The 13,693-nt window shown below is 40.8% G+C and overlaps 1 protein-coding gene across 1 annotated transcript in view; it reads right to left on the bottom strand.

Moving 5' to 3' along the window:
* Nucleotides 1–13,693, bottom strand: part of LOC111150552 (X-linked Kx blood group) — a 42,508-nt gene that overhangs the window by 2,214 nt on the left and 26,601 nt on the right. The window lies entirely within an intron of this gene.

Here is a 13,693-nt window from a genome sequence, read left to right as displayed (position 1 = left end):
GCTTCCCTTCCTCTCTCTGCCTGCCTCTCTGCCTACTTGTGATCTCTCTCTGTCAAATAAATAAATAAAATCTTTAAAAAAAAAAAAAAGAATGACCAATGACCAATGACATTCTATCTTGGTGCCTTTGAACACAAAACAGCAGTAGGTACATGAACAGAAAGGTCTCAATAATAAATTGCTCAATGAGTTCCTCTATATCTGCGAGAACTTGCAATTAATATCCCGACTATAGAATGCTCACTTTTCTTTACTCTTCAGTTACATTTAAGACCATAACTGCGGATTGCTGAAGAAACGAGAATCTCACCATTACTGGGAATCTTGTCTTGGGCTGAAAGGCCTTGGTGTTTCAAGAAGTCTCAACTCGAGCTACTTATTTCTTTTTCAAGAGCTGGTTTTTTTTTTTTAAGATTTTATTTATTTGACAGAGAGAGAGAGAGAGAGAGAGATCACAAGTAGGCAGAGAGGCAGGCAGAGAGAGGGAAGCAGACTCCCCACTGAGCAGAAAGCCAGATGCAGGGCTCGATCCCAGGACCCTGGGATCATGCCCTGAGCCGAAGGCAGAGGCTTTAACCCACTGAGCCACCCAGGCACCCCTTGAGCTGCCTATTTCTTGAAATGGCCTGTGGCTAATGGCTTTCTTCAATTTATACCAAGCAGAAGTTTGGCATTGTGGGGGGCAAAATATGGCTCATTTTAAACGGTACCTGGCGGGGCAGCTGGGTTAGTCAGTGAAGCATCTGCTCAGGCTTTCTCTCCCCTCCACCTCAGATAAATGAAATCTTAAAAAAAAAATGGGACATGGTACCGTGTTCGAGGGCACAACCCTGGTTGTGAGCTACTGTCTCAGAAATGTGCCGCCAAGCCATGAACACAAACTGTATGGTTGAAACTGAAATCTAATCCCTTACGACAGACCAGCACCACCTCCAAATACCGGAGCAAGGAGAGATGGGAGGCAGGGCTTGGGGTGAGGAACCCAGAGTCTGGCTCTGGTTTTGGTCTTATCCCACCAGGCCACACCAGGGAAATGGTGATCTCTTTGGGTTCTGTTTTCTCACCCATAAAATTGAGATGATAATACCTTCTATGTCTGCTTCATAAAGTGCAATGTCCATATAACATAATTGTCTCTACCTTAAATGTGTAATTTAAAACACACGGGAATAAAGAGTTTTTTCCTTATTTAAGTTCTAAATCAATGAAAAAAACATCTATATTTGGTGGACATAAAAGCTCTGAGGCTTTGGTACTTATTTGCCTGGGAGAAGCTCAAATTTACTCAAAGCATCGACTTTTTTCATTGTCTTTTGGCACTGATTTAAATCATCAAATTCATTCACTGGAAAGACTATCATCTACTAATCAAATTTAAAAGACAGAAACACTATCACAGGAGTATACTGGACAGCAATTGGACTGAATTATTTTTCCTGAGAGGCTAACTCAGTGGAGCGTTGTAAAGCAGTACGTTACCAGTGATGTATTTTTACATGTTTTATGTATTTAATATTTTTACAAATTTCTACACCCTAAGGATTTAACATTGAATCTTCTTCTCTTAGCCCTTCGGTTTTCCCCACAAGAAAAATATTTCATATGCAGAAGATGAGCTAAGCATAAGTAATTAAAATGTCAATTGTATCTTTACACACATAGAGTATTTATATAGTTATATTTTTGGTACTTCAAATTATTTATTACTTTTAACAATATAATGACCCAAATGATTTTTTAAGCGTTTACCCATTTTTCTCTTGTTAGGCCAATTATTTCCAAATTGCATTTATTTCTCTATAAAGAAAATGAGCCAACGACTACCCAACTGGTGCTCGGTGGCAATCACCCACTGAAGCCTTTTGAGAATGCAAAGAAATTGTCATAAAATCACTGACTTCAATTGTCATTCCCACTGTTGGGTGGTCATTGCAAAATGTCACAGATAGAAAGGGGTCCAGGAAGAGAGATGCACTTGGAAGACAAGAAGGCTTGTACAAAATGCTTGGAATGCACATCTCTACCTCTTGAATTAAGCTGTCATGCGAATACCTACTTATTCAGACTTAAACGGAAAAAAGTTCCCTGATGCCACTTTCCAACCTTATCTTCCCACAGTCAACACAAAAGGGCTCCATTGGCAGTCCTGCTCATTTCAGTGGTACTTCATAGAAGTCTCACTTCCCTCTAATAATCCTATTCTCATTTCCTGTGAGTGTGTGTGTGGTGGGGGGCATTATGCTGCTCTTGTCTTTTATTAGAAGGGAAGACATCCTCTTAGGTAAAGCTGAACAGAAGACTTTGGCACTGTTTCAAACTCTTGCCATACTTATAAAGCTTCTTCCCACTCAATTCCCGTCAAATCATCTCCTTCCAAATGAACTCTTTTCCTATTTCATAGAGAAACAAATTGTTATTAGGCATGAATTTACTCATTTCCTGACTTGACACCCAAACCGAATCTCTATGTTAAGTGATGAAGAATATTTTATTCCCCGGGATTCCTCTTAGCGGGAGAATTCTCTATGTAGGAGAAGAGGAACAGCTTCTCTCTTGTTTTGGAGGCTGCTCCCCAGATGGGAGATGGTATGTGGCAGTTCTCTCTGATGTGACTACTCTCCATGGACACTGGATCTTCAAATAAAAATGACTAAACTTATAAAATGTTTAGGTGGAATAGACATTTCCCCAATATTTAGTGAATGACTTCAAGTAAGGAACCGAGGCACACTGAGGTGGCAGAGGGCAATTGAAGGGGTTAGCACAGGAAGCTTCTGAAAATCGGAATTTTAACCAGATTTCTCTCTCTCTTTTTAAAGATTTTAGTTATTTATTTGCCAGAAAAAGAGAGAGAGAGTGAGTGAGAGCACGCACAAGCAGGGGGAGGGCAGAGGGAGAAGCAGGCTTGCCGCCAAGCAAGGAGCCCCATGTGAGACTCGATCCCAGAACCCTGGGATCACGACCTGAGCCGAAGGCAGACGCTCAACGGCTGAGCCACCCAGACGTGCCTTTAACCAGATTTCTGAACGGCAGTACTTTCATCTCTTTTTCTTTCAATTCAGCAGCTGGAAAGTGTTTTCTTTACTGTCTAGAGCCACGATCTCCACCTGTACTGCACTCCACCACTTGCTTCCTTTTCAAAAACCTTGTTCCATCAATTATCATCTTTCTCTTCTAAATCTGCAGCTGCTCTCTCTCTCTTGGCTCTGTTCCTTGAGTGTATGAATATGCCTATGTCAGCTGCATCTAAAAAACCATCCTTCACTTGCAAAAACCAAAATAATTGTGGGAGCTGTGTGATGGAACGGGAGATTCATTATAGTAGCTTCTCAATCTTTTCGCCTGTTGCAAAATCGCTATAATAATAATGCTAAAAGGAAGGAAGGAAGAGAGGGAGGGACGGAGACAGGGAGGGAGGGAAGGGAAGGAAGGGTAGGGTGCACGAGAGAGAGAGGAAGGACCCCTCCTTCACCCTGAACTTCTGTCTACTACTCCACTGTCCTTGACACTTTTCAGTCAAACCTCCTGAGTTATCTCTAGTCACAACACTCACTCCTTCATCCTCAACTCCTTGCAGTCTGGATTCTGGTCTGGCTCCTTCCTGATCTCTCTGTAACATGGGATGCTGCTTACTCACACCTTCTTGAAACTTCTCTTGGAGAAGAGATCACGTTGTTTGCTACTAATCATTCTCTTGCTTTCCTTGTAGCCTCTTCTCAACTTCATCCATAGGTACCTCTTTCTCTTCCACTCAGGAACCATGCTTTGATGGTCTCCTTCTATCCCATGGCCTACTAGATTTCTCTTCCTACAGATCTTAGTGCCTCAAAACAAAACCACAAACAGAACAAAACTTATTTTCCTGAAAATTCCTGATGTTTCCTCTAACAGCCCATGACACCATCAGCCCACATCACCCTATCCAGAAATCTACGTGTTCAGTAGGACTTTTCACCTTCCTCTCCCATCACAGCCAAGTAGATCTCTCAACTCTTGCTGCTCTGTGTGGCTCATGGACCAGCGGCAAAGACACTGGGAATTTTTTAGACGTGCTCCACCTCAGACCCAGTGAATCAGAATCTGTATTTCGACAGGATTTTCAAGGTGATTAGTATGACCATTACAGTTTGAGATGTACTGCCCGAAGTTCTTTTCCTCTTGCCTTTCTGGTTCTGTCACTTGTTAACTCTCATGTGGTTCTTGCCACAGGGTCCTAACTCCTTTCTTTCTCTGCCGCCAGTCTTCCTTGTCTTTTTGCCTGGATAAACCCTACTTGTTCTTAAGGTTCAGTTAAAGTGTTAACTCATCAATGATGCTTTTCTTCAGCTTTTATTTGACTACATTCATTCAGTTGTGCTAAATGCTTCCAAGACTCTTCTGAGCCCAATTAACTGCCCCTTTATTGAGATCTCACAGCCATCTACCTATGCAGACTTTGATTTCATCACTTGATATCTTGGGTTTGGCACGATCTCCTAGGTGGTACCTCTTTTTTTTTTTTTTTTTAGATTTTATTTGTGCCTCTGTTTTGATACAGATTTTTGTCACCAGCACCTAGCATAGTGACTGGCACAAAGCAGGTAATTGATACATGTACACTGAATAAATGAATGAATGAATAAGTGAATTAAAAATGGTACAACCGGGGGGCGCCTGGGTGGCTCAGTGGGTTGGGCCTCTGCCTTCGGCTCAGGTCATGATCTCAGGGTCCTGAGATCGAGCCCCACATCGGGCTCTCTGCTCAGCAGAGAGCCTGCTTCCTCCTCTCTCTGCCTGCCTCTCTGCCTACTTGTGATCTCTCTCTCTCTCTGTCAAATAAATAAATAAAATCTTTAAAAAAAAATGGTACAACCGGGGCACCTGGGTGGCTCAGTGGGTTAAAGCCTCTGTCTTGGGCTCGGGTTGTAATCCCGGGGTCCTGGGATCGAGCCCCACTTCGGACTCTCTGCTCAGCAGGGAGCCTGCATCCTCCTCTCTCTCTGCTTGCCTCTCTGCCTCTTGTCTGTCTAAGAAATAAATAAAATCTTTTTTAAAAATGGCACAACCTGTGAATAGCCTTTTTTTCTGCACTGAATACAGAACGTAAGCTCTGGGTCTCTCACAGACTTATAATTGAAGTGAGCAATGAGAACTCTCAAAGCCCCTTACCAGAGGGTGATGTCTGTGGTTACGGGCTTCCTATGCAAATACATCTGCTTCCGCGGGCCTTTCTCAATCAAGAAGTTGCACCTGTTTCCAACATTTCCTGAGGTCGGATCCAAATTAGAAAATGTCTTTGAGATTCAAGTCTACATTCTAAAAAAATCCTCTTTGAGGTACATGAGAGGCCTGCAAAACAGGGAGATATAGGACCAGTACAATATTCTCTGACCACGGGCATAACTAAGGAAGCTAAGCACTGCGTCCGCATGTGAGGCCCAACCAGAGGCAAGACCATTCTGGAGGATCCTGGCAGTGTTGGATTTTCCTGGGCCACTTCTCTAGTAGATCACTATTCTGGCGGGATTCCACAGCTTACTCCCAGGAGTGATCCCTGACCGCTTATTCTATAACCCCGTGTTCTACTTTATTGTTTTTTTCCAGTGTGCAGCTCTAATTCCACTCCAGGCCCCGACGACCGGTTAACAAACTGTCAATAAAGAGGCTGAGAATGAGAGAGCTCATCATCTCCATGAACTTGTATCCGCATCTGCCACCCTCCCTCCCCAGCTGCTACCACAAAAATGGCTTTGGTTCTTTATTTTAATGGCTTTATTGAGATATAATTTCACACACCATACAACTCACAATCTAAAGTGTACAATTCAGTGGGTTTCTTTGAGGTCCATTCACAAACATGTGCAACCATCACCAGAGTCAATTTTAGTACATTTTTATCACTTCAAAACGAAACCCAGTGCCCGTTAGCTATCATTTCTCTAAGACCCTTGCCCTACTCGGCCGGAAGAAACCACTAATCTACTTTGTGTCTCCATAGATTTCCCAGTTTTGGACTTTCACGTGAATGAAATCACATAATATGTGCCTTTTGTGACCGGTTTCTTTCACTTAGCATAATGTTTTCAAAGTTCATCTATATTGTAGCATGTATTAGTCTTTCACTCATTTTTATGGTTAAATGATATTCCACTGTATGAATATAGTACATTTTTCAATTCATTCATTAGTTGATGTCAATCTGCATCATTTCTGGTTACTTTGAGTAGTGCTGTTATGAACGTTCATGTACAAATACATTCTCTTCAGTCTATCATATGCTGGGTCGTATGATAACTTTATATTTAATCATCTGAGGAACTGCCTTGCTGTTTCCCAAAGCAACTGAACCATTTTATATTCCCATCAGCAGCGGATGAGGTTTCCAATTTCTCTATATCCTTGCCAATGTTGTGTTACTATTATTGACTTAATTCTTATTATTACTAACTTTTTGATCCTAGCCATCCAAGTGGGTGTGAAGTAGTATCTCATTGTGATTTTGATTTACATTCTTCTGGGGACTCAGGAAAATTTGATACCAAGCATCTTTTCATGTGCTTATTGGTCATCGGTCCATCTTCCTTAGTTGCTTTTCATTTCTAACTGTAGAACAAACTCACAATAAATTTCACACTGTCCCATAAGTATCCCAAAAAGTTTGACAAAATTCAAAGGCCATATCTGCACAGACTAATTTAAGAACAATATATTAGCCTTACCCAGAGCCATCAATGAGCATTAAAAAAAAAAAGTATAGGGGCACCTGGGTGGCTCAGTGGGTTAAAGCCTCTACCTTCGGCTCAGGTCATGATCCCAGGGTCCTGGGATCGAGCCCCACATCGGGCTCTCTGTTCCACAGGAAGCCTGCTTCCTCCTCTCTCTCTCTGCTTGCCTCTCTGCCTACTTGTGATCTCTGTCTATCTAATACATAAATAAAAATCTTTAAAAAAAATTAAAAAAAAGTATAATTCTATCTTCTCATGCATTTTTTAAAAAGATTTTATTTATTTATTTGACAGACAGAGATCACAAGTAGGCAGAGAGGCAGGCAGAGAGGAGGAAGCAGGCTCCCCGCCGGGCAGAGAGCCTGATGCAGGGCTCAATCCCAGGACCCTGGGATCATGACCTGAGCCGAAGGCAGAGGCTTTAACCCACTGAGCCACTCAGGTGCCCCATTCTCATGCATTTTTAATTCCCTAAAAAAACTGGCATGAAAAAGCCAAAAAGGATTTTCATCCTGGCAATGGTAGATTCCTTTGTTTTGCTCTAATATTTCTGCCAAAAACAAGTGGAAAAACATCCACTCAAAGGCATCAGAGATCTACCAAAGCAGTGAGTATTTCCGGGGCCAAGATCTCAAAGAAAAATCCCAAGAAAAAATTCTGAAGCTGCTTTTCCCCGCAAGATATTTGCCCGTATGACAGCAGGTACTAAGAGACTAAGACTTTGAACACAGCTTTCAGTAATGTCTCAAAGCAGGTGAGTATGGGAGCAAATATTGACATTCTGACCCAAAGCTTTCTGGTGAGAACCCAAAAGACTAGATGTTAGTAGTATAGGTGACCAGAAACAGATAAGCCCTCACAAAGACCAACTCAAGTTGCAAAAGAATCACATTCATCTGTATCTAATCCAATTACCTGCTATAAACAAAAGTTAAATCTTCCTGGGGGCGGCCTGGGGAGCTCAGTCTGATTCTTGATTTCGGCTTAGTCATGGTGTCGGGCAGTGGGATGGAGCCCCAAGATGGGCTCCACATTGGGCATCGAGCCTGCTTACTGTTCTCTCTCCCCCTCTGTCTGCCCCTCCCCAGCTAATCCCCCAGCCCTACTCGCATGCTCGCTCTCAAAAAAAAAAAAAGTGTTAAATCTTCCTGGAGAAAGAGAATTCATCCAGAGCCTCAAATTATCTCTCTTTTTAAAACAAACAAACAACTGACATTTAATTAAAAATAAGTTGGCATGCCAACAACAAAACCAAGAAATTATCAAAATCCAAGAATGAAAACAGATGATAAAAACAAGCCAATAGGAGATAATAGATATTGGAAGTATCTGACTTGGACTTAAAAATATCTGTAATTAATATGTTCACAAAATTGTATAAGAAGATGGAGAATTTATCAGGAACTGGAAACTATTTTAAAAACAGAACTGAGGGGCACCTGGGTGGCTCCGTGGGTTAAGCCTCTGCCTTCGGCTCAGGTCATGATCTCAGGGTCCTGGGATCAAGCCCCACATCGGGCTCTCTGCTCAGCAGGGAGGCTGCTTCCCCCACCTCTCTCTCTCTGCCTGCCTCTCTGCCTACTTGTAATATCTATCAAATAAATAAATAAAATCTTTAAAAAATAAAAAAATAAAAACGGAACTGAAAAATATAGTAAATACAATTTAAAAATCAACAAATGAGTTTAAGAGGTTACAAATAGCTATAAAGATAATTGGTACCAGACAGAAGGCAAGTCAGAAGAAAATGGAGAAACAAAAAGGATGAGAGACTTACAGGAAAGTGAAAATGTCAGGGAGTGGGGAGAGAGAGAAAAAAGAAAAAGGGGTCCAAAACAATATTTAAAGAAATGAAGGCTGAGAATTTTCCGGAGCTGCTGAAAGATAAAACGAAACCCCAAATAGGATAAATATGAAAACTACACTAAGCATATCATGTTAAAATGCTGAACACCATAGTCAAAGTGAAAACCTTAAAAAGCAATCAAGCAAACAAAAAAAATTAACTTCAAAGAAGCAACAAGGACATTGGCATTTCAACAAAAATAATGGAAGCCAGAAGACAAAGAAATGAACATCTCAAAATGGGAAGAAAATAACGTCTAAAGATGAAGGTAAAAGACATCTTATGACAAAACAAAAATGAGGAAATCTGTCACCAGCAGACCTGCTCTAAAGTAAATAATACAGGTGATATTTTGGGCCCAGTGAAATTGATCCCACATGGAAACATGAAGATAAAGGAAGGTCTGAACAGGGACCAAAAAGATAAATACAACTCAATTTTTATAATGGGCAAAAAGACTTGAACAATCATATCTCTCTCTCTCTCTCTCTCACACACACACACCAAAATGTCCACTAAAGATGTGCAAAGGAACTCAAGCTCATTAGTCATCAAGAAACGCAAATTCAAACTAAAATGAGACACTATTATATACCCACTGTGTTTCTAAAATTAAAACCAGGTGTTAGCCATTGGAACTCTTATACATTGCTTGTGGGAATGTAAACTGATACAACCACTTTCGCAGTTTCTATAAAAGCTAAACATAGGCATTCCTATGACCCAGGAATTCTACTCCTGAGTATAGACATAAGAGAGCACATATACATATATACTAAAAGGCATTTATTTACTAGGATTTTTTCAGTGGCATTATTCTTAATAATCCTAATCTGGAAATAATCTAAGTATTAATCAAGAGAAGACTGTCTCAATTCATTGTGGTATAGTCATACAACGGAATGCTACACAACTACGCTAAAGAACAAACTCGTGCCACAATCCACAACATAAATAACTCTCACAAAGTGTGTCAAAAGAAAGAAGCTAGGCCTAATTCTATTTACACGGATCTTTTGTACATCAGGAAAAATTAATTAAATTTCTGTGATGTTAGAAGTCTGCTTTCTGATTAGTGGATACCCTTTGGGAAGGAAGCTTGGGAAAGTGATAAGGGGTATAAGGGAGGCTTCTGGGAGTGTAGGTACTCTTCTATTTCTTGACCTGGATAGAGGGCTACATGGGCACATTTACTCTGTGATAACTAATCACCCACATGATGAGTATAGTTTTCTGTGTACCTTTTATACTTCAATGAAAATGTTTACTTAAATACATCCAGATGTACTATTATACTTAAACTAGGCACTTAATAAGTGTTTATTAGATTACATGTTTAGAAGGCAAAAAAAAAACCCACTACTCATTCATTATTGCAATGAAGTTGTTCCAGAAAGTTTCCTTCCCTACACTGGCAAAATGCCAAATAGAAAACACAGTTCAAACCCCTACTTAGCTCACTTAGCACTACTTAGCTACTTAGCAAAACTGGTTCTAAAGATGTAACCAGAATGACACCCTAAAATGCTATAAAATACATTTTAAAGTTTGGGTGATGAAGACCTTACTGTTACCAAAATCCCACTTGAACATCTGCCAGTTTTCTAGATGTTTGGTCAGAAATTGAGGAGTTTCAATATGTATTTATAATCTTGTTTTGTACTCAGAAGTGTCAAAACAAATATTATAGCCCAACATTCATAGCACGCATAATGTGATTATTACCATCTATAATCCCCAAAGATCCTGAATGATTTTATTTTTCTCTCCAAAATATTTGTATTTCTTGCCTAAGGAAACTGGATGATAAAATATACTCCAGATCATCTCTCTTATGTCCAAAAAAATTATTGTACTTTTACTTCATACCAAGGACTAGTATAAACATTTTATAGGTACTCATCACTTCATCCTAACAATAATTTTATAAAGTAAATACTCTTTATAAAGTAATTTATAAATTTATAAAATTTATAAAGTAAATACTCTTATTATCTTCATTATACAGATGACAAAACAGATACACAAAGATGCTAAATGACTTCCCAGAAATCACTCAACTAGCAGAGCTAAAATCCAAACGTAAGCTATCTTGCTCTAGAATCTTGGTCTTAACCAGTAGGCAATTCTGCCTAAATAAATATAATGAGGTTCATTTCCCTAGCTGTGGTCTTAGCTTCACTTTTCATCTTTTTTATCAATGGAAGGCAAGAAGCTGGAATCTGCTACCCTTGAAATCGCCCAGGGCTTCAAGGAGTGTGGAGAATCCCTCCCAAGCATTTGGGGAGTTGTCGAATCCTTCCTTGCTTCCACTGAGCCCAAATTTCATACCTATTTTCTATTACATGAATGTTCTCTACATAAAAACTTCCTGAAATCGTGCTGTCTAGACACTGGGGAGTGGGTAGGCCTCACTGCACTAAGCTGGTTTCTGGGAATCACCTCCCAAGGCACAACAAATGGGAGCGGGAGTGACGCTCCTCTATCTGCCTTACCAACTTCCTTATCATCCTGCCTCAGGCAGAGAGACAAGGGACCAGTGAGTTGAGCTACAGAAAAGAAAACCCTTGCCCTCCATACCCAGACATAGAAACTTAGTACCTGACCCATGCCCAGTCCCCTGTATCAGGTTATCTAATAGCAAGATTGTAGCAGGACTACTCGGAAGCCCAAGACAGAAGTTCTGCATTCTGCTGCACCTTCTTAACTACAGCAAGACACACCAAACCTTCTTAAAACACAGTTACTCGTGTACAGTGAACTTTGAAAATAATCAGGCATGGCCACTTGACCCTCCACAACTGAAATAATCTCTTCCGTTTTCTGCCTTTGCCAACACTTGAGCCACAGACACACAAATATTTACACACACCTCCTTACCTCCACTAGTTTTTCAACTCCCACAATGATTCTCAGTGTAATTTCCTCCCAATCTATCTTCCCTTCCCTCTTTTCAAATGCTTTCTGTTCCTATTTTTTTTAAAGATTTATTCATTTACCTGACAGACAGAGATCACAAGTAGGCAGAGAGGCAGGCGGGCGGTGGGGGGGGGAAGCAGGCTCCCCGCTGTGCAGAGAGCCCGATGTGGGGCTCGATCCCAGGACCCTGAGACCATGACCTGAGCCGAAGGCAGAGGCTTTAACCCACTGAGCCACCCAGGTGCCCCTTTTCTGTTCTTATTTAATGGCCTTATTTTGTATGTGCTTACAGCTGTAAATAACATGAAAACCTTTAGAAATATGTAGAATATAAATAATAAAAAATGGATAAGTAAATGCCTTGGACTTTGCAAAGAAAACCTCAGTTCTTCTGTGTGTGACTATACCTGCTTAGTGCCCCCAGTTCCAAGCTGTACTACCAAGACCTACTTTGCAGAGATGTGGATGTGGAATCAGAAGGCCCTGTGCTGGATTCTTCAAACACAGGCTCTAGAAGGAAACCTGAGAAGCTGTTATAAGCAGCACTGCCATCCTCCAGGGAATCCAAGCACAGCCTTGACAACATACTGTTTGCGGGGGGGGGGGGGCGGCTGTCCTTCCCACTGAGTAGCATTAAGTAACTAAGTAACTTCCACTGGCTTGTGGCCACAGAATCCCGAAAAGAAAATCGAAGCCTACACCCAGACAGAAGCCAAGCCTGGATAAGAAGTTTTGGTGGTACAGAAGAGTATTTTTTCCCCAGTGCATTCAGAGGTGAGTTAAATTTAGGAAGAATAGGGGCGCCTGGGTGGCTCAGTGGGTTAAAGCCTCTGCCTTCGGCTCAGGTCATGATCCCAGAGTTCTGGGATCGAGCCTCACATCGGGCTCTCTGCTCAGCGGAGAGCCTGCTTCCTCCTCTTTCTCTCTGCCTGCCTCTCTGCCTACTTGTGATCTCTGTCTGTCAAATAAATTTTTTAAAAAATCTTAAAAAAAGAATATTTCTAATACATATGGGATCTTCTCCAAAGAAAGGCAGAAAGATAACAAATATAAGGCTGAAAAATACATGAACAAAATAGGTTTCTGGAAGACCCTTGTTTACCAGAAAATCAAACACCCAGAAGTCTCCATCTCCTTTGGACTGTTTAAACTGAGTTTCATGGCACATTTGCTCTGCCGGTCACCATTATTTAACCAACTCTTTGCTCAATATATTACCATCCTTTTTACTAAGCATTAGCTAACATCATTCAAATGCACTTCTAAAGGGTTTAGAAATGAAGAAAACTGGGGCGCCTGGGTGGCTCAGTGAGTTAAGCCGCTGCCTTCGGCTCAGGTCATGATCTCAGGGTCCTGGGATCGAGTCCCACATCAGGCTCTCTGCTCAGCAGGAAGCCTGCTTCCCTCTCTCTCTCTCTCTGCCTGCCTCTCCGTCTACTTGTGATCTCTCTGTCAAATAAATAAATAAATAAAATCTTTAAAAAAAAAAAAGAAATGAAGAAAACTTTGAATCAAAGAGTTAGTAAGTTTTCTAGATTCTTTCTAGATAATTCATTGCCCTACTCACACACACATATGCAGTCCCTTTAATTAACCCTGACATTTGGATCCTCGTCCACATACACCATAACAACTCAGAAAATGTTCACAGAAGCAGACAGTAACAACTGCATATCCTTAAGTTCAACTTGAAGTAGCTAATTCTTGGAAGTTCTGAAGTCATGAATTTATTGTCTTACTTTTTCCTAAACACGATGAATATATGCCACTACAATAACCTTGTTATAAGATGATTTGAATTTCTGCTTAATATTATTTTCCCTAGAGAAAATTCAATTTCATTCTATCCCTGATTCCAAATTACTTTTAGGTCTCTTGAGGCACAATTAGAAATACCAGATATAGCTTCCAATCTGAACCAAGCATTAAAAACTACTTATCTCTGGAAATATAAAGCTTGGCTCTCTAAATCTTTCTCAGTCTCCTACATGCTGAAAAACTGCAGAATCAGCCTTAATTAAAAAAAAAAAAAAGGCCAGCGATACCAATGACTATTACCCACATTTTAACACAGCTGTGGGAGCCAGTCTGACCCTTTCTCTTTTTTTTTTAAAGATTTTATTTATTTGACAGATAGAGATCACAAGTAGGCAAAGAGACAGGCAGAGAGAAAGAGAGGGAAGCAGGCTCCCCGCTGAGCTGAGAGCCTGATGCCGGGCTGGAT

The sequence above is a fragment of the Enhydra lutris genome, unplaced genomic scaffold (genome assembly GCF_002288905.1).
Source record: "Enhydra lutris kenyoni isolate GAN:26980312 unplaced genomic scaffold, ASM228890v2 scaffoldscaffold23, whole genome shotgun sequence".
NCBI lineage: Eukaryota > Metazoa > Chordata > Mammalia > Carnivora > Mustelidae > Enhydra > Enhydra lutris.
This window is presented reverse-complemented; position numbering and strand designations above follow the sequence as displayed.